Genomic DNA, 23,945 nt, shown 5'->3' with positions numbered 1-23,945 from the left:
ATAGAGTATCTTGGGGTAACTCTAACTATACAAGTGAAAAACCTGTATGACAAGAAATTTAAGTCTCTAAAGAAAGAAGCTGAAGAAGATATTAGAAAATGAAAAGATCTCCCATGGTCTTGGGTAGGTAGGATCAACATAATAAAAATAGCAATCTTACCAGAAGCAACCTACAGATTCAATGCAATCTCCATCAAAATCCCAGCACAGTTCTTCATAGACATTGAAAGAATAATACTTAACTTCATATGGAAAAAACAAAAAACCCAGAATACCTAAAACAATCCTGTACAATAAAGGAACTTCTAGAGGTATCATAATCCCTGACTTCAAACTCTACTATAGAGCCACAGTAATAAAAATTGCTTAGTACTGGCATAAAACTAGACGTGTGGATCAATGGAATCCAACTGAAGACCCTGCTATTAATCCATATACCTATGAACTCCCAATTTTTGACAAAGAAGGCAAAATGGTACAATGGAAAAAGGAAAGCATCTTCAACAAATGATGCTGGTATAACTGGATGTCTACATGTAGAAGATTACAAATAGATTCATATCTTTCACCTTGCATAAAACTCAAATCCAAGTGGATCAAAGACCTCAACATAAACCCATTGGCCTTGAATGCACTGGAACAGGAGACCACTTCCTAAATTAAACACCAGTAGCATCGACACTGAGAACAACAATCAATAAACAGGACCTCCAGAAACTGAAAAGTTTCTGTAAGGCAAAGAGAATGTTCAATAAGAAAAAACAACAGCCTATAGAATGTAAAAAGGTCTTCACTGACTCAACATCTAACGGAGAGCTGATCTCCAAACATATAAATAACTCAGGAAATTACACATCAAAATATAAAAAAAAAATCCAATTAAAATGTGGAATATATCTAAACAGAGAATTTTCCACAGAAGAATCTCAAATGGCCAAAAGACATTTTTAAAGGAATTGTTCAGCATTCTTAATCATCAAGGAAATGCAAATCAAAACGACTCTGAGATACCATCTTATACATGTCAGAATGGCTAAGATCAAAAATACTGATAACAGCTTATGTTCGAGAAGATGTGGAATAAGGGGAACACTCTTCCACTGCTGATGGGAGTGCAAACTTGTACAGTCACTTTGGAAATCAGTATTATAGTTTCTCAAAAAAACTGGGAATCAATCTAAGACTCAGTGATACCACCACTCTGGGCATATACCTAAAGCATGCTCAATCATACCACAAAAATATTTCCTCAACAAAGTTCACAGCATTATTATTCGTAATAGCCAGAACCTGGAAACAACTTAGATGCCCCTCAACCAAACAATGGATAAAGAAAATATGATACATTTACTTAATGGAGTCTTACTCAGCTGTAAAAAATAATGGCATCATGAAATTTGCAGGCAAATAGATGGAACTAGAAAAAAGCCATCCTAAGTGAGGTAACCCAGAATTGGAAAAACAAACACAGTATGTACTCACTCATAAGTGGATACTAGATATAAAGCAAACGATAACCAGAATACAATCCACAGCTTGAAAGAAGGTAGGTAACAAGAAGGATCCTAAGAGGGACGCATGAATCACCTTGGGAAGGGGAATTAGGCAATTAACTACTACCCTGCATTTCCTTATTATCCTAAACTGTTGGCAAAAATTTTTAAGAACTAAAACTTTGTATTACATTGTTAAATGAGTTGTACAGGTAAAAATCCCTTGAATAAGTGTAGAAATGTATGTACAGTATGTTCTAACAAAATTAATCTCAAATTTGTATACAATATACAAAAGTCCAATCCAATGTAAAACATTTAAAACCAGTAGTTGATTTTTAAAAGTTGATTCAATAATCTACCTTTTTATCTTATCATATCTATATCCTCCCTTAATTCTTTCCAGAGTAGATTCAATAATCTATCCTTTTACCCTATCATATCTGTATCCACCTTTCTTCTTTTCAAAACAAGAACTCTGAATCTAACCTTCTTTGTTCAACTTTTCTTTTGACCATTTTCCATAACAACTTGTAACCAACACACTAAACAAAGACAAACATTCATAATACATTGTTTGGATATAGGCATGGGTAATAACTTTCTCAAAAGAACTGTAATTATTCAGAAAGTAACTTCAAGAACTGCCAAATAAGACATAAAATTAAAAAGCTTCTGCACAGAAGGAAAAAAAGTAAAATGAGAATCCAAAGAATATGAGAAAATCTTAGCCAACCAGTCATGCTCTACAAAGAGCAGCAAAATTTAGGCACCAGAAGAAAACCATCTTCTGGTCATTAAATTGGCTAATGGAGAGAAGAGAGTTTTCAATAGATTAAACACAAATAGCTGACATTTGAGAATGTAGTCAAAAATCCTTATTCAACATGAAAATACTGCTTTTAGAGTCCACATTATCCAGTAAAAGATGGCTAACATAAAGAAAACTAATGACAACACATGCTGGTAAGGATATAGAAAAAATGGAACCCTTAGTCACTGTTGGAAATGTGAAGTGATACAGCCACAATAGAAATCAGTATGGCAGAAATCTCTCAAATATGTTGAGACCAGAGCCAAGGAAACATGCCCTGCCCCTAACCAACCCAGGACTTGAAATCTAACCAATCCCTGAGCACAAAATCCAACGAATCTCTGAGCTTGTCCTAAACTCAATATGAGATCCTACTAGTTGCCTGAAAATCTTCACTCTGAAAAGCTCCTCCGCTAAGAAGCCCTCTATAAGCCCTGTACCTGTTTAGCTTGTGGCTGCCCTATTTCCACACTGGCAGAAGCAGCCACTCTCCTGGATTCCTCCCTCCCAATAACTCTCTTAAGTGAGGTTTGTTGTAAGAACTTTCTTTTTTGCTAGAATGGAAGTGGAACAGAGATGCAACAACTTTGCCAGAATGGAGCAGAGCTATAATGGATATCACCACAGCCTGGCAGAACTGCTACATCTACATAGGGAAACTCCCTTTGTGGAGCTTTGCAACATCTTTTGCCAGAGCAGAGTGGAGTAGAGCAGAGCTGCAACGGCTCTAGCCGGAGTGAAGCAGGAGAAAAGCAGAGCTGTAACACTTTGCTGGGGAAACTTTCCCCTGCCAGAACAGAGCTGTAACACTTCTGTTGGGATAACTTTCCCTTCCTTGGCTTCCAACTGTCCAGGATACCCTTCCCTTCAGACCTGTAACACGCACGCACGCGCGAGCACACACACACACACACACACACACACACAAGACTTGTGCTGCTTAGTTTTTGTCTACTTGACACAAACAGTCACCTAGGAACCTCAACTGAGGACTTGCCTCCATTAGACTGCCCTATAGGCAAGTCTGAGAAAATTTCTTAACTAATGGTTGATGTGAAAGGGACCATCCTATTGTGGATGCTGTCATCCTTAGACAGGTTGTCTTTGTTTATGTAAGAAAGCATAATCAACAAGGCACAGAAAGCAAGTCAGTAAATATCATTCCTCCCTTGTCTTTGCTTCAGTTCCTGCCATGCTTAAATTCTTACTGACTATAATTAGGACACGTAAGTCCAATAAACCCTTTCCTCTCCAAGTTGCTTCTGGCCAGTGTTTTATTACAGCAACAAGAAGCAAATCAGAAACCCTAATAGAAACTTTTATAATTGGTATTGCTGCGAAGGACCAGACTATGCTGTATTCCCTTTTCTTTGGGGGGTGGGGGGCTGTTTCTAGAAGGATTTTTAAAAGTATGAGATAATAAAAAGCTATTGAACGCTCAGTGCTTAATGAGATGGTTTATGGGAGCTTGGAAGATAAGAACAATGTGAAAGCAATGCAAATGATGGAGGCCTGACTTAGGAAGTTTGAGAGTCCTTCAAAGAGTGTGTTGAGGCTGTCTGTGTGGTGTTTTGAACTAAGACTCTGAGTAAAACCTTTGTTTTTACTGTGACATTAGATGCTAGTCAGCTGGGTTGAAGAATCAGCTGGGATTATGAATTCAGCATCACTGAAGTAAAATTTTCTGGGGAGTATGTCCTCAGGGTCAGAGAACACAGAAGGTATGGTCCAGAGTAGCCATGGCTACATCTAAACCTGGCAGTGGAACTTGGTAATATCTAAGAGGTTCCCAGTGATAGTGGTTTTGGCAGCATGGATACTTCACGATTAAAGTAGTCATGGGCAAAAGCTGAGGCTTGACACCATGAGGCAGGGTTGGATCTCTGAAGAGAGGTCAGTAGGCCACTGGTTAAGGGGAAGCCTCAGTTGCAATAGATACCCCAGGACTCAAGGATATTGGAAATGCCAGGGCTGTGAGATGACAACCAAGAACAATGACAGGTGCGGAGTATAGCTGGAGTGAGTCTGTGATACAGATGCCAGAGATGGACAGATGGGCTAACTAAGCCCTTTGGAACCAAGGAGACCATGAGAAAATCCCAGACATCAGACACTGCTGAATTTGGCATTTGTTTTGATTTCATTTGACTGTGCTCTGGTTATTCCCTTCAGGGATAAGGAAGTTTTAATTTGTTTTTGTTACAGAAATTTGCAGTTAAGAATTTTGGGTTTTTAAAAAGACTTTGGACTTTAAAAGTGTTGAAAAATTTAAAAACTACAAGACTTTTAAAATTATACTATGTTTTGTACTGTGATGTTAACATGAGATCATGAGGATAAACAAGAAACGAAAGGTTATGGTTCAGTGGTTATATGTTTTAAGTGTCAAGTTGACAGGGGCTTAATTTTGCCTGTTAGTTTTTCTCAACTTAACATAAACTAGAGTCATTTAGGAAAAGGGAACCTCAATCGAGAAATTTCTTCCATCAGATTGGTCTGTAAGCATGTCTGTGAGGAATTTTCTTAATAGATGGTTAATGCAAAAAAGTCCAGCCTACTTGTGGGTAATGCCATCCCTGGGCATGTAGTCCTGGGTTGTTTAAGAAAACAGGTTGAGCAAGCCATGGAAAGTAAATCAGTAATCAGCATTCTTCCATGGTTTCCTCATTAGTCCCTGTGATGGTTTGAAAGAAAATAGTCCCCAAAGGGAGTGGCACTATTAGAAGGTGCGACCTTGTTGGAGTAGATGTGATCTTGTTGGAGGAAGTGTGTCACCTTGGAGGCAGGCTTTGAGGTCTCCTATGCTCAAGCCACACCAGTGAGATAGACTATTTCCTGTTATCTGCAAGTCAAGACGTGGGACACTCGGCTCCTTCTCCAGCACCACATCTGCATGCACACCACCATGCCACACCATGATGTTGTTAATGAACTAAACCTCTGAAATTGTAAACCACTCCATTTAAATGCATTCGTTTATAAGAGTTGCTCTGCTCATGGTGTCTCACAGCAATAGAGACAGTCCCTGCCTCCAGGTTCCTCCTCAGTGATCTACTGACAGTGATTATGGTGTCTAAGTCAAAACAAAAGTACAAACAAAACAAAGCAAGAAACCTTGATCCCCAAGTGGCTTTTGGTCACTGTTTTACCACAGCAATAGAGAAACAAACCAAGCCGCCCACACTTCCTGGCCATCCTACAGGGGCTATACTGCCCATACCTCCTCTCTCTTCCTATCCCATAGAGCTTACATCCAGATCCCCCCACCCCCTGTCTCCCTCCCTCCCTCCCTTCTTTGGCCGCATAGCAGCCTGCTAGGGCGCTGGGACTGAACCCGAACCGAGAGGACAAAGGGGTGGCCTGCAGCTCCTTTGTTCCGATAGCCTGCCCGCAGCGAGCAGGGTGGGCCCTTTGTTTGCAAAATAACCAAGCAGCGGAGTTACGATCTGGGCCCCAAGTAAAACATCATTGTGGAGAAACATCTCTGGGGAGTGACATCACTAGGAAGGTACATCAGTGGGCAAGAAGACCTGATCCTGTAAAAGAAGATCCAAAGGGGAGTATTGGGAGGAAGAGATGGGCAGACGCCAATGCAGGAATTCTCCCAACAATCTGAAAAACAACACGAAACCACCAGAAGCCAGTGACCTCACAACAGGAGGACATGAACAGCTTAATCAAGAAGAAGTAGAAAAAACTGACTTCATGAAAGTGATTGACACCCTTAAACAGCATATAAAAAACGCCCTTATAGAAATGGATGAGAAGTATAATAGAAAGTTCGAGGAATTGAGTAAATCAGTGAATGATACCCTAGGAAACCAAGGAAAAACAATCAAGCAGATAAAGGAAACAGTTCATGACTTGAAAACTGAAATGGAGGCAAAGAAGAAAACACAAACAGAGGGCCGACTGGACATGGAAAATCTAGGTAAACAAATGGAGACTACAGAATCAAGCATAACCAGCAGAATACAAGAGATAGAAGAAAGAATCTCAGATTCTGAGAATAACATAGAGAAAATAAACGCTCTGATCAAAGAAAACAGCAAGTCCAACAAACTCTCATCACAAAACATTCAGGAAATATGGGACACAATAAAAAGACCAAACCTAAGAATAATTGGAGTAGAAGAAGGAGAAGAAGTGCAGCTCAATGGTACAGAAAATATACTTAATGAAATTATAGAAGAAAACTTTCCCAACCTGAAGACAGATGTACCTATGAAGGTTCAAGAAGTATACAGAACACCAAATAGGCTGGATCAAAAGAAAACATCCCCTCGCCATATAATAATCAAAACACAAAATAAACAGAATAAAGAAAGAATATTAAGAGTCGCAAAGGAAAAAGGCCAAGTTACTTATAAAGGTAAACCTATCAGACTTACACCTGACTTCTCTATGGAAACCATGAAAGCCAGAAGGTCCTGGATAGATGTACTCCAAAAACTAAGAGACCACGGATGCAAGCCCAGACTACTATATCCAGTCAAACTTTCGTTCACTATAAATGGAGAAAACAAAATTTTCCAGGATAAAAACAAATTTATACAATACGTAGCCACAAATCCAGCCTTACAGAAAATAATAGAAGGAAAATCACTAACCAAGGAGTCCAACAATGACCACAATAAATCAGACATCTAGAGACCCTTCACCAGTGCAAATCAAAGAAGGAAAACACACAAACCCTACTAATAAAAAAGTGACAGGAGTTAACAACCACTGGTCATTAATATCACTTAATATCAATGGGCTCAACTCACCTATAAAAAGGCACAGGCTAAGAGATTGGATAAGAAAACAGGATCCAACATTCTGCTGTCTACAAGAAACACACCTCAACCACAAAGACAGGCACCTACTCAGAGTAAAGGGCTGGGAAAAGGCTTATCAAGCAAATGGACCTAAGAAACAAGCAGGTGTGGCCATACTAATTTCTAACAAAGTTGACTTCAAACTTAAATCAATCAGAAGACATGGAGAGGGACATTTTATACTCATAACAGGAACAATTCATCAGGATGAAGTCTCAATCCTGAATATCTATGCCCCTAATATAAAAGCACCCACGTACGTAAAAGAAACATTACTAAAACTCAAGGCAGCCATCAAACCGCACACACTAATAGTAGGAGACTTCAACACTCCTCTCTCACCAATGGACAGGTCAATCAGACAGAAACCTAACAGAGAAATTAGAGAATTAATGGAGGTAATGAAGCCAATGGACTTAACAGACATCTATAGATTATTCCACCCAAAGAGGAAAGAATATACCTTCTTCTCTGCAGCTCATGGAACCTTCTCAAAAATTGACCACATACTCGGTAACAAAGCTAACTTACACAGTTACAAAAAAATATTAGTAACCACCTGTGTCTTATCAGATCACCATGGATTAAAGTTAGAATTCAACAACAATGCTACCCCCAGAAAGCCTACAAACTCATGGAAACTGAACAGTCAACTACTGAACCATACCTGGATTAAGGAAGAAATAACGAAAGAAATTAAAGTCTTCCTTGAATTCAATGAAAATAAAGAAACAACATACTCGAACTTATGGGACACTATGAAAGCAGTCCTGAGAGGAAAGTTCATAGCACTAAGTGCCCACCTAAAGAAAACAGAGAAAGCACATATTGGAGACATAACAGCCCACTTGAAAGCTCTAGAAAAAAAAAGAAGCAGACTCACCTAGGAGGAGTAGAAGACTGGAAATAATCAAACTGTGGGCTGAAATCAACAAAATAGAAACACAGAAAACAATCCAAAGAATCAATGAAACAAAAAGCTGGTTCCTGGAGAAAATCGACAAGATTGATAAACCCCTATCCAAATTAATCAAACGGCAGAGAGAGAACACGCAAATTAATAAGATCAGAAATGAAAAGGGGGACATAACCACAGACACAGAGGAAATTCAGAGAGTCATTAGATCTTACTACAAAAGCCTGTATGCCACAAAACTGGAAAATGTAAAAGAAATGGACACGTTTTTAGATAAATACCATTTACCAACACTAAACCAGGACCAGGTGAACAATCTAAACAGACCTGTCAGTCGCGAAGAATTAGAAGAGGTTATCAAAAACCTCCCTACCAAAAAAAGCCCAGGACCAGATGGTTTCAATGCAGAATTCTACCAGAACTTCCAAGAAGACCTAATACCTATACTCCTTAATGTATTCCACAATATAGAAACAGAAAGGTCATTTCCAAATTCCTTTTATGAAGCCACAATTACTCTGATACCAAAACCACTCAAAGACTCAACCAGGAAAGAGAACTACAGGCCAATCTCACTCATGAGTATCGACGCAAAAATCCTCAACAAAATACTGGCAAATCGAATCCAAGAACACATCCGAAAAATTATCCATTATGATCAAGTAGGCTTCATTCCTGAGATGCAGGGCTGGTTCAACATACGAAAATCTATCAATGTAATCCAGCATATAAATAAACTGAAAGAAAAAAATCTTATGATCATTTCATTAGATGCTGAAAAAGCATTTGACAAAATTCAACATCCATTTATGTTAAAAGACTTGGAGAGATTAGGGATACAAGGGCCATACCTAAATATAATAAAAGCTATATACAGCAAGCCGACAGCTAACATCAAATTAAACGGAGAGAAACTCAAAGCCATCCCACTTAACTCAGGAACACGACAAGGCTGTCCACTCTCGCCATACCTCTTCAATATAGTGCTTGAAGTTCTAGCAATAGCAATAAGACAACATAATGGGATCAAGGGGATTCGAATTGGAAAGGAAGAAGTTAAACTTTCGTTATTTGCAGATGATATGATAGTGTACATAAGCAACCCCCAAAACTCCACCAAAGAACTTTTACAGCTGATAAACACCTTTAGTAATGTGGCAGGATACAAGATCAACTCCAAAAAATCAGTCGCCTTCTTATACAAAAAGGATATGGAAGCAGACAGGGAAATCAGAGAAGCTTCACCATTCACAATAGCCACAAACAGCATAAAATATCTTGGGGTAAACCTAACCAAGGAAGTGAAAGATCTATTTGATGAAGGCATAAGTCACCAACAATGCCACACCAATTCGGGGTTATGATTATTAGGGTGGTATTTATTTAAAGGGGAAAAAACTTACAGATCACTGTCCCAGGCAACAGCCCTCTACGCAACCAGGAAAGGAGTCTAGTCGCCAGCGGAGCAGGAAGTGAAGAGAGAGAGGAGAGGGAAGTGGCCGCTTTTTTAAAGGGAGAGAAACCACGCCCCAATGGGCTGGTACCTCAGCGGTGATAGGCTGGAGGAGTGGGAGGACCTCCCGCAACAATTTGACAAGAACTTTAAGGTATTGAAGAAAGAAATTGAAGAGGATACCAAAAAATGGATGGACCTCCCTTGCTCTTGGATTGGGAGGATCAACATAGTAAAAATGGCAATTCTACCAAAGGCTATTTATAGATTCAATGCAATCCCCATCAAGATCCCATCAAAATTCTTCACAGATCTGGAGAGGACAATAATCAACTTTATATGGAAATACAAAAAACCCAGGATAGCCAAAACAATCCTATACAATAAAGGATCTTCTGGAGGCATTACCATCCCTGACTTCAAACTCTATTACAGAGCTACAGTGATGAAAACAGTGTGGTACTGGCATAAAAACAGAGAAGTCGACCAATGGAATCGTATAAAAGACCCGGATTTTATCCCACAAACGTATGAACACCTCATTTTTGATAAAGGAGCTAAAAGTATACAATGGAAGAAAGAAAGCATCTTCAACAAATGGTGCTGGCACAACTGGATGTCATCCTGTAGAAGAATGAAAATAGACCCATATCTATCACCGTGCACAAAACTCAAGTCCAAATGGATTAAAGACCTCACTATCAGTCTGAACACACTGAACCTGATAGAAGAGAAAGTGGGAAATACCCTACAACAGATGGGCACAGGAGATCGCTTCCTATGTATAACCCCAGAAGCGCAGACATTAAGGGCAACATTGAATAAATGGGACCTACTTAAACTGAGAAGCTTCTGTAAAGCAAAGGACATTGTCAGTAAGACACAAAGGCAACCTACTGACTGGGAGAAGATCTTCACCAACCCCGCAACAGACAAAGGTCTGATCTCCAAAATATATAGAGAACTCAAGATACTAGACTTTAAAATGCTAATTAACCCAATTAAAAAAATGGGGCACTGATCTGAACAGAGAATTCTCAACAGAAGAAGTTCAAATGGCCAAAAGACACTTAAGGTCGTGCTCAACTTCCTTAGCAATCAGGGAAATGCAAATCAAAACAACTTTGAGATATCATCTTACACCTGTCAGAATGGCTAAAGTCAAAAACACCAAGGATAACCTTTGCTGGAGAGGCTGTGGAAGAACGGGTACCCTCATCCATTGCTGGTGGGAATGCAATCTTGTGCAACCACTGTGGAAGTCAGTGTTTCGGTTTCTCAGGAAATTCGGGATCAACTTACCCTTGGACCCAGCAATACCACTCCTGGAAATATACCCAAGAGATGCTCTATCATATGACAAAAGCATTTGTTCAACTATGTTCATAGCAGTACTATTTGTAATAGCCAGAACCTGGAAACAACCTAGATGCCCTTCAATGGAAGAATGGATGAAGAAAGTATGGAATATATACACGCTAGAGTACTACGCTGCGGTAAAAAACAATGACTTCTCGAATTTTGCATGCAAATGGATGGAAATAGAAAACACTATCCTGAGTGAGGTGTCCCAGACCCAAAAAGATGAACATGGGATATACTCGCTCATAATTGGTTTCTAGCCATAAATATGGGCCACGGAGTCTACAATAGGTGAACCTAAAGAAGCTAAGTAAGAAGGTGAACCCAAGGAAAAACATATAGTTATCCTCTTGGCTAAGGGAAGTAGACCAAATTGCCGGGGAGAAAATTGGGATCGTGGGGGTGGGGTGGGATAGGGGTAAGGGGAGATGGGGAGAGAAAAGGTAGAAGGGAAGGAGGGGGGACTTGGGGAAACAGGAGAATTGGGATAAAGGAAAGGTGGATAGGAGAGCATGGAACCACAATTCTTAGTTAAGGGAGCCACTTTAGGGTGGGCAAGAGACTTGACCCAAGAGGGGCTCCCAAGTGCCCAAGATGAGGTTCCCAGTTAGTTCCTTGGGCAGCTGAGGATTGGGAACCTGAAATGACCCTATCCTAGAGCAATAATGACGAATATCTTGCATATCATCATAGAACCTTCATCTGGTGATGGATAGAGATAGAGACAGAGACCCACACAGTAGCACTGGACTGAACTCCCAAGGTCCCAATGAGGAGCAGAAGGAGGGAGAACATGAGCAAAGAAGTCGGGACCACGAGGCGTGCACCCACCCACTGAGACAGTGGAGCTGATCTACTGGGAGCTCACCAAGGCCAGCTGGACTGTGACCGAAAAAGCATGGGATAAAACCGGACTCTCTGAACATGGTGAACAATGAGGGCTGATGAGATGCCAAGGACAATGGCAGGGGGTTTTGATCCTACTTAATGTGCTGGCTTTGTGGGAACCTAGCCAGTTTGGATGTTCACCTTCCTAGATATGGACGGAGGGGGGAAAACCTAGGACTTACCACAGGGCAGGGAACCCGGACTGCTCTGTGGACTGGAGAGGGAGGGGGAGAGGAGTGGGGGGAGGGGGAGAAGGGTGGGAGGAGGGGGAGAAGGGTGGGAGGAGGGGGAGGGAAATGGGAGCCTGGGAGGAGGTGGAAACTTGATTTTTGTTTATGTTTTTTTTCTTTTCTCAATAAAAAAAAAGAAAAACAAAACAAAAAAAAAAGAGAGAGAAACAAACGAAGGCAGGACTCTAAGTCCTACCATAACATACTTGCATAGCCAAGAAATGAAACCAAGCTAGATGTCTAGTAATAGATTAATGGATAGAGTAAATATGGCACATACATATTCAATAATAAAAAGGTGAAATCATAATGTTAAGTGAAGTCAGCCAGACTCAGAAAGACAAGAGGCATATTTTCTCTCACATGTAGAACCTAGATTTCATTTCTGCTTCATCTCCACCCAAAAAAAATATGTCTGTGGTATGCCATGAAAGTAACAATGGGACCATAAAACAGGAACAAGAAATAACAAGTGAGGGATGGAAAGGAAAAAACATTAAGAAATTAAATATATATAACATGATCAGAAAGGTGCTAATAATGGGGTAAAGGGACCAGTAAGATGGGGTCATCCCTGAGTTCTTGGCCAGGAAAGTCCAAGAATATCCCAAAACATTACAGGCTACTGCAGTTGCTCTTGTTTGCCTGCTATGGATTGAAGGTAAAGTCCTTATTGCTAAAGACATCATGCACTTTGAACACAGAACCTAGCGTATCTGACCTGAAAGCTTCTTCCCTTAAGACTAGCTTTCGTGGTACCAGAAGGTACCATGCAAACTACAAAGATAGGAAAATAACCAATAGCCCTACCCAACTATTACTCCAATGAACCACAACCAGATCAGCATGGCATGATAAACCTTAAGGACACAATGGTGGCAGGCATATCTTGGTGATAGACAATAGCTTTCTAATTAGACTTAAGCCCAGTTAACACAAGGAAAATAATTCCTGATACTGGAATCCAAGCCTAAGGCTAGAGAGGTAATAAATCTTGAAGGAAAACCTATAATCACCACTTTATTAAATCAGCAAAACTCTTAGCTGCATTCTAAATATTTATTTTAATACATAGATAAATACAAGTCTTAAACTTTATCAAAGAAGTTTCTCTTTGCAACAGATGGAGATTATTACAGAAAACCACAACTGATCAAAATGCAGGTAACAACTGATCATGGGGTGCCCAGCCCCAAAAAATACATTTGCAACACAACTCTAGCACCTAAGGCTCAGGAAACATTATGGAAGAGATGGTAGAAAGACTCTAAGATCCAGGAGTGCAGGAAATATGCAGTGAAAGTACATCTCCCAGAAATTTCAGGAAAGCTAAGATACATGAAGTCTCAATAACATAGCTACCTAACCAAAATCTGAGCAAGGAAGACACCAACAGACATGTTAACATGGAAGGAAGAAATCTCATGGGGGCCCAACTGTAGAAAAAAACTATAGGAAACTAAGGAATGTAGAGAATGGCAGAAATAGACATCTCCAGGAAGAGCACCCAATTGTTTATAAGATTCCAAGTGGTCAGCCCTGAAAACATACATGCTATAACATTAAACAGACTGGACAGTACTCAGATATTTATGAATATATAAATAGACACGCATACATATAAAAAGAAAAAGAAGCCATGATTTTGAGAACAAAGAGGAATACATGGAAGGGGTTGGGGAAAAGAAAGGGGAATGTCATTTTATTATATTTTAATTTAAAAAACAAAATATTAATAACAAAATAAAAATGAAACAGGAGAAAAAGGAGACAGTAAAGGAGGTGAAACATTCTAAATAGAAGAGAATGAAAAAAGAATTTCTCCATGGTAACACCATATGGACATCCCTAAAATTGACAAACATCTATCTGAAACACACATCAACTCAGCGAGAAAAAAAAAAATGTTTCTTAGGTCCAGTTTCTCACAAAAGGCAAGCAATGGGTTTTACTTAAGCTGTAAATGGACAATGTTATACACTTCAAAATGCCGAAAGATCCAAATCAACAACAAAAACAAAAAATTTGGCAAATGCAAAGAAGTAGACACAATACTGAGAAAATAAGTTCACTTGTATTATAGAATTCAAGAATCGGTAACTGATCTCTTTATACACACACGTGAGCGCGCGCGCACACACACACACACACACACATATATGGTAGTCCTTGAATCAGGAAAATTATTGATATTGCTATATGCAAACTATCACGGCAAACTTCTTATTCTAAGTTCTCTCCAACAGTTTTACCACAGTAACCAAGCCATCCATCCTCAATGTTTGTTCCAGTTTCATGCCTGTTACTGTGATAAAATACCCTGATAAAAAGCAACCTTGGGTAGAACGGAGTTTACTTCAGTTCACAATTTCAGACTATGGTCTATCATTGTGGGTAAATTAAATCAGGAACTTCAAACAGTTAGTCAAAACACATCCACAGTCAAGAGCAGAGGAAAGATCAATCAGGGAGGGGGACTTGATCGGGGGAGGGGGGGAAATGGGAGGCAGTGGCGGGGAGGAGGCAGAAATCTTTAATAAATAAATAAAAAGAGCAGAGGGAAATTAATTCATGCATGTGTACTTCCTTGTACTCACTTGAATTTATCACTCATAGAGTTTAGTACTTCATGCCTAGGGAATGATGCCACTCATAGTGAGCTGGGTCTTCCCACATCAATTAACTAAAACAATTCCACACAGGCATGCCCACAGGTCAAGAGACTAATGTCCCAAGTGATCCCAGGTTATGTCAGGCCAACAATTAAAATTAAGTATCACAATCCTCTTCTGGCACTTCATTACTTTCCTCGCTCTTCTTCTCCATATTTACATCTTAAATGAGCTTTCCATCTTCCTGGTTCTTGAAAGTTACTAATTCAGGAAACCAGACATCAAAGGAAGCAATAAATCACACATACTACTGAAGACAACAGGTGTGACAAACATACACAAATACCAAAGAAATTCAATATGCAGAAAATCACAAGCTGCCAGTCAATTTGAGGAGACAGGTAAGTTTAAAATGTCTACAATGAATATCTACGTTCATTTCACCTTTAGAGGGAGAACATTCTAAAGAACTGCATTGTAGGGACCTGTGATTTGGACATATTGCGCACTCTCACGTTATCAACACTTATCTACTAATCATTACACACAGTTTGATTTATGTAGCTGCTCACTGAGCATCTATGAAATGAATACAATACTAAAACCAAAAACTTACGACAAAACTAACTCTATGTAAATAAACTCAAGAGAAAAGCCTAACAAAAATCAAAATCTATTTTTGTTACATTCGTGTTTTTCTTAAAGATTCAACCTTTTCAAAAATAGTCCTAGCAATATTTATTGAGTAATTATTATTGTTTACCTTTTATGAATTAACTTTTATAATTCAACTCATGTTCACAGTTTATAATACCTGAAGATTTGATTAATAGTAAAAGAAATTTAAAGAGTTGAGTGTGTGGTCACTGATAAACCAACTGCCTGGGATGCAGAGGCCCTAAGTTGGATTCTGAGCATTGTAGAAATAAAAGAGAAAAAACACAAAATCAAAAGAGATTTAAAACAGCTTATTATCAACCCATCAAGGATTTGAGTCATTTACATATTCTACATTCCTGAAACTTTAGGAACAAAAGTAAGCTTACAATTATGTATCCTTGATGCTTGTAATTTTTAACTATATTCATAAGTCATGTGTAAATACTGTTATTATCTGATCATTAATCATCTGTGATCAAAATATAAAACATTTAAATTTATCTCACAGTGCATTCTTAAAGAGAAATAGCTGTGATATGAACCTATTACACATTTAATCAACTTGAAAGTATTCAAAGTGTGATTGCCATAAAATTTGGTTTTCTTTCCAACTGAGAAACTAGTTAGAGGTCAAGAGTAAGGGAGAACATAGAGCAAAAAGAAAGGGAGGGAGAGAAGAAGAGTGGCAGGTAGAGTTTCTAGAGTTTGTAATTACAATTCTCAGACGAAAGCAGAAGGAAAGGGGGATGTTTACTGTGTCGGGTACTCAAAAATGCTTGATGAAGGAACAGAAGAACAGCAGCACAGCATCAAGAATTGGACAGTCACCAATAGATCACCAGTCCATGACTATATAGCAAGTGTTGCATTTTTGTTTTAATAATTATTAAAAGTGGGAAAGCCTGAGGCACATAAGAACTCAGACTGTGGCAGCATGCACAGGGTGTACACGGGTTCAAGTCAGATGGGGTCCCAGGGCTGGGGGTGGGGGCGAACACAAATTCCCACTCCTAAAGAAGAAGCTATCTGCAACTGAAAATTGATTTACAAAGAAAAAATTAGTTTTCTCCATGGAGTCTCACTGTGTATATTAATCACACTTCAGGGTAGGTCCCATGCCCATTGCTTTGTTTGGTCATTTTTTTTGTCTTATTGCCCTTTTGTTTGTATATTCTGGTTTCCATTTCTTTGTGGTTTGGTGTGTGTGTGTGTGTGTGTGTGTGTGTGTGTGTGAGAGAGAGAGAGAGAGAGAGAGGGGGGGGGGAGGGGGAGAGGGAAGGGGAGGGGAGGAGAGAGACTTAGTTTAGGAAAAGAAAGGGCATGGAGATGAATGGGTGGCAAGAATTTAGGAGAGAAGAAAAGTGTGATCATAATATATGAATTTTTTCAACAAAAAAGAATACAGTTACATGAAAATAAGAACAACAGAATAATAAAGCTGATTTTATGGGAGAATATCACACCAAATCTAAAACAAAGCAATTTTCCTGTAATTTCTATGCCCAACATTCGTGCAGTGCTCATATTAAGATGTACAATATGATGAACTGGGAGATAATTATCACAGGCAAGCTAATTAATAGCATGGCTAGCTCCTCACAGTTACCTTTATGTATGTGGTCAGAGACCTCAAATCTATTCTTAGCAAATTTCTTATAAACAATATGGAATTATTGGGGCTAGGGAAAAGGCTTAGCTATTAAGAGCACTGGCTATTCTTCAGAGGACCCTGGGTTTCAGTTCCCAAAACCCACACAGCAGCACACATGCATCTGTAACTCCAGCTCCAGGGGATCCAATGCCCCCCCTCTTTGGCCTCTGCAGTCACTACATGCACATGATGCACAAAAATATATGCAGGCAAAACACTCATACACATACAATGAAAATAAATTAAAATAAAATCTTTTAAAACTCTTTAGTAAAAAAAACAATATGGAATTACTACCAATAGTGATGGTGCCATACTAACCTTGCTTATTTTATATTGTGGCATTTTTGCACTTTTTGACCATCACCTATCCATTTCCAGTTTCCTTGTACCCGTCCAACAACTGTCATTCTATTCTGTGTGTCTACATACAGTTTTAGCATTCAATATAGGAGTGAGATTATGTGGTATTTTTCTGTGAGTCTTTCTCCCCACATCTGTGGCATTAACACCACCAGCTGTCCTCTGACCTCCACATGTATATCATAGCATGTGCATGCACCCCTGCTGTGATGGTTATTTTTGATTGTCAACTTGACTACATCTGGAATGAACTACAATCCAGAAATGAATGACACATCTGTGAGAGATTTTCTGCTTGGTTTGAAGTGGGTGAATTTGCTTCTAGTCCAGAACATTGAGCAGGAAGAATACATAGCTTTGATCTGGATCTTAAGGTTAAAAGACACAGGCCTTTGATCCACATCTTGAGGCAGGAAGCCATACCTTTAATCTGGGCCACCTTCTGCTGCAAGCCTATAGAAAGACATGGAAGAAGGATGCTCTCTCTCTCTCTTTGCCTGCTTGCCTCTGCCTTGCTAGCATATCCATTCCTTCACCAGTACAGGAACCTACTTCTCCAGGATTCAAGCATAATTTACAGAAGGCCAGCTGAGACATCCAGCCTTGTGGGACCAAGCAACTACTAGATTCTTGAGCAACTACTAGATTCTTGAACTTTCCACTCACAGCTAGCCATTGTTGGATTAGCTGAACTACAGCCTATAAGTCATCCCAATAAATTCCCTATAGATGATAGATAGATAGATAGATAGATAGATAGATAGATAGACAGACTGACAGATTCTTAGAGAACCCTGACTAAATAATATGCCCACATACAAGGAAATAAATGCAATAAAAGAAAAAGAAAGTCTCCACTAGTACCTGTAGTGATATTTTATTTATGTTTTAACAAATAACGCTTGCCTGAAGATCAGAGTGCAGAACTATAAGCCACTAGAGGCCAGGCAGTGGTGGCACACACCTTTAATCCCAGGATGTGGGAGAAAGAGGCAGAGGTATCTCTGTTAGTTCAAGGCCACCCTGGACTACACAAGAGTTGCTGTGGTCATGGTGTCTCTTCACAGCAATAGAAACCCTAACTAAGACATACAGAATAGAGACATTATCACACGTTTTCTGTCTGCAGCAGAATCCTGAGATAGTGTGAAAAAAGTCAAAGAATGAAGAATTGGACTTTTTCTGCTATTTTACAGTTTCAAATTTGGCTAATGTGATAGCCTTACTCTTTGTGTTTACTTGGAAAAAAATTCTCAAGCAACATTTCTATTCTCATTTCCATAGCTGGGCAGTTTCAATCAGTAGTAGTTCTAACACTGCTCATTTATGTTTGTTGCATTCTATGGATATGTGAGATTGCTACTAATGACTAAAATGCCTGGAAAATCATCCTAAATTCATAGAAGATAGCATTTTTAATTTATATGGGTCATTCTACAAGGCTTACTATGCAGGTCATATCCAAAACACCTCAGTTCTCTTTATAAGCATTCTAGCAAAGGCTGATACTGGGCATGCTTTTGGTAAAAAATTCAAGATATAATTTGCTTATAAGAGGTGTAAACTAAGACATTCCTGATTTGCACTAGAACGAGAGAAAACATTAAAAACAGATATTTGGCTTTGTGAATTTTAAATTGTTTCTCATTGATCTATACACAGACTTTTCAGTATGCTAAAAACCCCTTTCTACTAAAGAAACAGGCAAAAAATCTAGGCCTTTGATGTAATTTCTGATACCAATCTGCTACTCCCCTCAAAATGGTGACTTCTCTGTCTCCTTGCTAGCCCATGTTTTGTTTCTCTTTTTATATGTGCATTGATTTCTCTTTCTTCTTTTTAATTGATAGTTTAGTGTTGCTAATGGCACTCAAATCTGAGAAAGGTGCTAACCCTATTCCATTATCTCCTCATCGCTAATGGTACAAGGACATGGAAAAATGGAACTGTATTTTTCTGATAAAAGTATTAACACCCAAACCAACTGAATCAACTTCTCAGATTAAAAACATGGGGAAGTTTTTCAAAATATATTTCAAATTCATCCTCAAAACAAACACATTTAAAAATGTCTTAATTTTGTTCCCTCTCATTTTTCTGTAGGTCTATTTAAACCCTGAAAATCTGTCACTTTTTTATTCTAAAAATATCAACTCTTCTTTTCAACTACACTTCAAAAATTCTAAAAGGTGACCATAAATCATACAATAGTTAGAACACTTGTTTTCACATAATGTCAGGAAGAAATCTGACAGCTCTCCTGGAAGCATTTTAAGAGCTGAATTTTTAAAGCTGCCTTGAAAAGAAGTACCTAGAGCCTTTAAGTCTCTTTAGAATGCTTTCGCAGTAAACAGACCTTGGACCAGGGAGATGGCTCAGCAGGTAAAAGCACTTGCCATGCAAGCCTAATGACCTGAGTTTGATCCCCTGAACCCATGCATAAAGTTAGGTGCCATGGCTCACATCTGTAATTTCAGCACTCCTACAATAAAACAGGAGGTAGAGACAGAAAAATTGCCCAGAAGCTCAAAGGCTACCTAAAGTATGCTGTACAGTGAAAGAAATAAGACTCTGCCTCAATTAGGTAGAAGGTGAGAACCAATTCCCAAAAGCTATACTTTGACTTCTACATGTTTACCACAGTATCTCCCTCTCCTGCCTCCTCCCCCCTCACACACACACACACACACACACACACACACACACACATTAAATTTCAAACAAAGAGTAAGCAAATAGTGCTGTAAACTGTCCACACAACCCTGGAACTCATATTAGCAATACAAAAAATGGGTTTTGTCTTAGACATTCGACAGAATAATGATTTCAAAACACATGCTCCTTATGCTTTTAGCCTAAAACAGACAGATGCAGAAATAAATGTCATAGTAAGAAAAATATTATGATCAGATACTACCATCATCTACCCTAAAATCCTTGCTAGTTCAGTTCACAACAGTATAGCAAATCTGTTGATTTATTACATTTCATACTCTCATTTGATCTTGGCTTACTAAGGTATGTTTAGAAATAGCTATTTTATAATCACTTCAGTACAAATAACTATGGCCACTATTCCTTAAGTACATACTACTTGGCAAGCACAAGACACAATCCTACATTTTATCATTTCCTTCTTATATACCTACAATATAGAGTCCTGTTGTTGTTGTTGTTGTTAGTGTTCCCATTTCACAAAGAAGAAAACCAGGATCAGAGCCTGCTAGCTTAAAACTATACAGTCAAGTGCTCACTTCGGCAGCACATATACTAAAATTGGAACGATACAGAGAAGATTAGCATGGCCCCTGCGCAAGGATGACACGCAAATTCGTGAAGCGTTCCAAATTTAAAAAAAAAAACAACTATACAGTCAATAAGTAGCAGACTGAATATATCTATCCCTAACACTATCACTACTAGCAATATCAGCAATTCACTGGACTTAGCAAATTTAGAATTTAGTAACTGTCATCTTGCAACACATAGGCTGATTTTTCTGTTAACAATGCACCTCTCACTAAAGTGATAATTAAGCTTACAAAAACTGTCAGATATGAATCAACTTTTACTAAACTCTGGAGCCTAATGAAAAACTAAAATCAACCAGAGGAGAATATAATGAAAAAAAGGTATTGCTAATTCTCAGAAAATAGTTGTAAAATTTGTGCTTCCATACAAACCGCACCCTCCACAGACATACAGACTAAATTTCTGAATTGGCTTACTGGACCACAGGAGAAAACATGATCTTTGTGCTCAAATAACTGTGGTTACACATTCAGATCTGTTTGTCAACAAGGATAGATTCATGGGCTTAAGAAACTAAAGCTGGACAGACCTTCTGTGGATCTTTTGTTGAAATTAGCTAAAAACATATGCCTGAGGCAAGAAGACAGAGTAAGAAACCTAGGAAGAAAGAAGATATGAATCAACTTTTAATGAACTCTGGAGCCTAATGAATATAACTCAAATAAGAGTTTTGATCAGAGAAAGGAAATAATAGCTATGAAAATAAATAAAGGAACAAAATAGTCTATATTAGCATATATTTAATAAGAGGGCAAAAAAACTAAAAAGCTGAAATTAAAAGAAATATATACAAAAAATGTCAAAAATTAAAGATGAAAGAACTTACATTAGAAGTATCCATAAAGTGCCAAGAAGAAAAAAAAATTTTAAAAACCTATCTCGTAAATACACCTACAATAAAATTTAAAAATATCAAATGGAGTAGCAGGCTAGAGAGATATTTCAATGGTTTAGAGCACTTATCACTTTTCCAGAGAGCCTGGGTTCAATTCCCAATATCATTGTAGTGGTTCAAAATCATCCATAACTCCAGTTCCAAGGAATTGATGCCCTCTTTCCAGTCTCCATGGGTGCAGGCTAAACACCCAAGTACACACACACACACATACACACACACACATACACACACACACAACACACACACACATTTTTTAAATCAAAGTAAAACAATATAGTCTTAAAAACTTTATAAAAGTAAGTATCACATTAAGTAAGGAGAACCAGAAGGACATCAGCTTTTTCCATTGTTATACTGAATGCAAAAAAGATAATGGAGGGAAGTTTTCAAATTACTGAAGAAAAACAATGTTGAACTCAAACATTTTGCTTGTTTTTTGAGACCCTGTTGCTTCATCACCCAAGTATTGGGATTACAAACACGTGTCACCATACTTGGATGAAACCGGAATCTTAATACAACTAAACTGTCTTTCTAATGTGATCGCACTGTGGTAACAAATTTACATGGATATGTTCAGTTTTTTTAAAAAATATAAATCAAGTTGCACATTTAGGATAGCTCCATTTTCTACACACATACTTCAACAACGCGAAGATCTTAAGAAAGGATCTCAAGATAGTAGGACTGTAGTAGAGGCCTCAACTACATAACAAGTTGAAAATCAGCCTTAGATAAGAGACACGATCACAAAAATTACATCAAACAAACATGCACCAAACAAACAAAAAAGAATGACATCTCTGTAAACAAAGGATACCTACCACAGAGAGACCTTCTTATAGAACAGATCAAAAGTAAAAGTGTAGGGGCAGGAGAGATGACCCAGAGTTAAGAACATTAACTGTTCTTCCAGAGAACCCACATAATGGTTCCCAACCAACTTCAACTCCAGTCCTAGGGGATCCAACAACCTCTGCTGGCCTCATCAGGCAACAACCATGCAAGTGGTGCATTGACATTATAAAACATTCATTTACATAAAACAAAATTCAAATAAAAAATAAACTTTAAAAGAGTAAAAGTAAATGTTTTCAAAATAAGATAAAAATTAAGAAAATAATACAAGATATAGCATAAAATAAATTGTATAAATTCAGAATAAGATTAGAGAACTTGAAAAAAGATTAGAAAATAATATTTTCAGAAGCCCCAATCAGGAAAACAAAAGAGCAAGTAAACAATGAATATTTCCATAAGGAAGGGTGGGATTTCATTAAACTCAGTGATAACATTTGTCTAACAACAGAGACCTTCAGCACTACAAAAAGATGAGAAAAGGGGGGAAATGTAAAATAAAAAAGTGAAAAATCAGCAAGAAACTGACCAAAAACAAACATTCCAGATAAAGTGACACAACTGAACATAGGCCAAGAGGATCCAGAACAATATCCATGAGGACAAAAATTAAAGTATACTTCCTAATTTCAAAAACTACCAAACTACAGTAATCAAGACAGAGTGGTATAGTTTGATAGGATAAAACTGAGAGTCCAGAAATAAACATGTAAACATTTTAGGTTAGTCGATTTTTCTATCAATGCTTTGAACATAAAAATAGACAAATAGTCTTTTTATCATGTGCTCCCAGTATAAGCACATCCACATGGAAAACTCTCAAAATTCACTGCGTACCTAACTGAAAGAACATGAAACATAAAACTCCTCTTAGAAAGCAATGGAGAACTTCTTCATGACCTTGGTGTAATATTCTGTCCCTTTAAGAGACAAGCTATGTCCACTCCCTTCCTGCTTGCAGACTCAGAGCCCCATCTTCCTTCTTCCTGTCCCCTCTCTCCCTCTCTCTTCTTTCCCTCTTTCTCTCTCTCCCTCCTTCTTCTCTCCTTTTTCCTTCCTCTCTATAACGCATCTAATAAATGTCTAACTTTATTTTGTATGGTATGTTTATCAGTCTCGCCTGCCCACCGGCCGCAGTCACATGGTGCCTGCCGCATGGTCTGATGCACCGTCCCTGCTTAGGACCCCAACAGCTTGCAGCAAACCCATCTGCACGGTGTGCCTATCTGTCTGCCCCTTGCCCATGCGCCGCCCTCATGGCTAGCCACCGGGGACGCCCAGGGGACCAGCCACCTTGGTTTGTGAACCTGCCGCCACAGGGACCCCACAGCAAGCTGCTGGAAACTAGCTGCAAATTCATAAAACTTGGGTTAGGCAAAAATTTATTATACAAGATACCAAAAGCATTAGCAATAAAAGGAAACAACTGGATAAATGATATATGCAGTGGTGGCGCACGCCTTTAATCCCAGCACTAAGGAGGTAGAGGTAGGTGAATCTCTGTGAGTTCGAAGACAGTCTGGTCTACAAGAGCTAGTTCCAGGGCAGCTAGGGCTGTTACACAGAGAAATCCTGTCTCAAAAAACCAAAAGAATAAAATATAAAGAAATAAAAC

The 23,945-nt window shown here is 38.6% G+C and overlaps 1 non-coding gene across 1 annotated transcript; it reads left to right on the top strand.

Annotated features, from left to right (window-relative positions):
- The first annotated feature begins 20,508 nt into the window (after positions 1–20,508).
- On the top strand, positions 20,509–20,615 carry LOC121442919. Its single transcript, XR_005973616.1, has one exon. It is a non-coding gene; the product is annotated as a U6 spliceosomal RNA (small nuclear RNA).
- Positions 20,616–23,945: the final 3,330 nt, after the last annotated feature.

Source organism: Microtus oregoni, unplaced genomic scaffold (assembly GCF_018167655.1).
Source record: "Microtus oregoni isolate MIOR12 unplaced genomic scaffold, Mior012 000097F_ref0000449, whole genome shotgun sequence".
Taxonomy (NCBI): domain Eukaryota; kingdom Metazoa; phylum Chordata; class Mammalia; order Rodentia; family Cricetidae; genus Microtus; species Microtus oregoni.
This window is presented reverse-complemented; position numbering and strand designations above follow the sequence as displayed.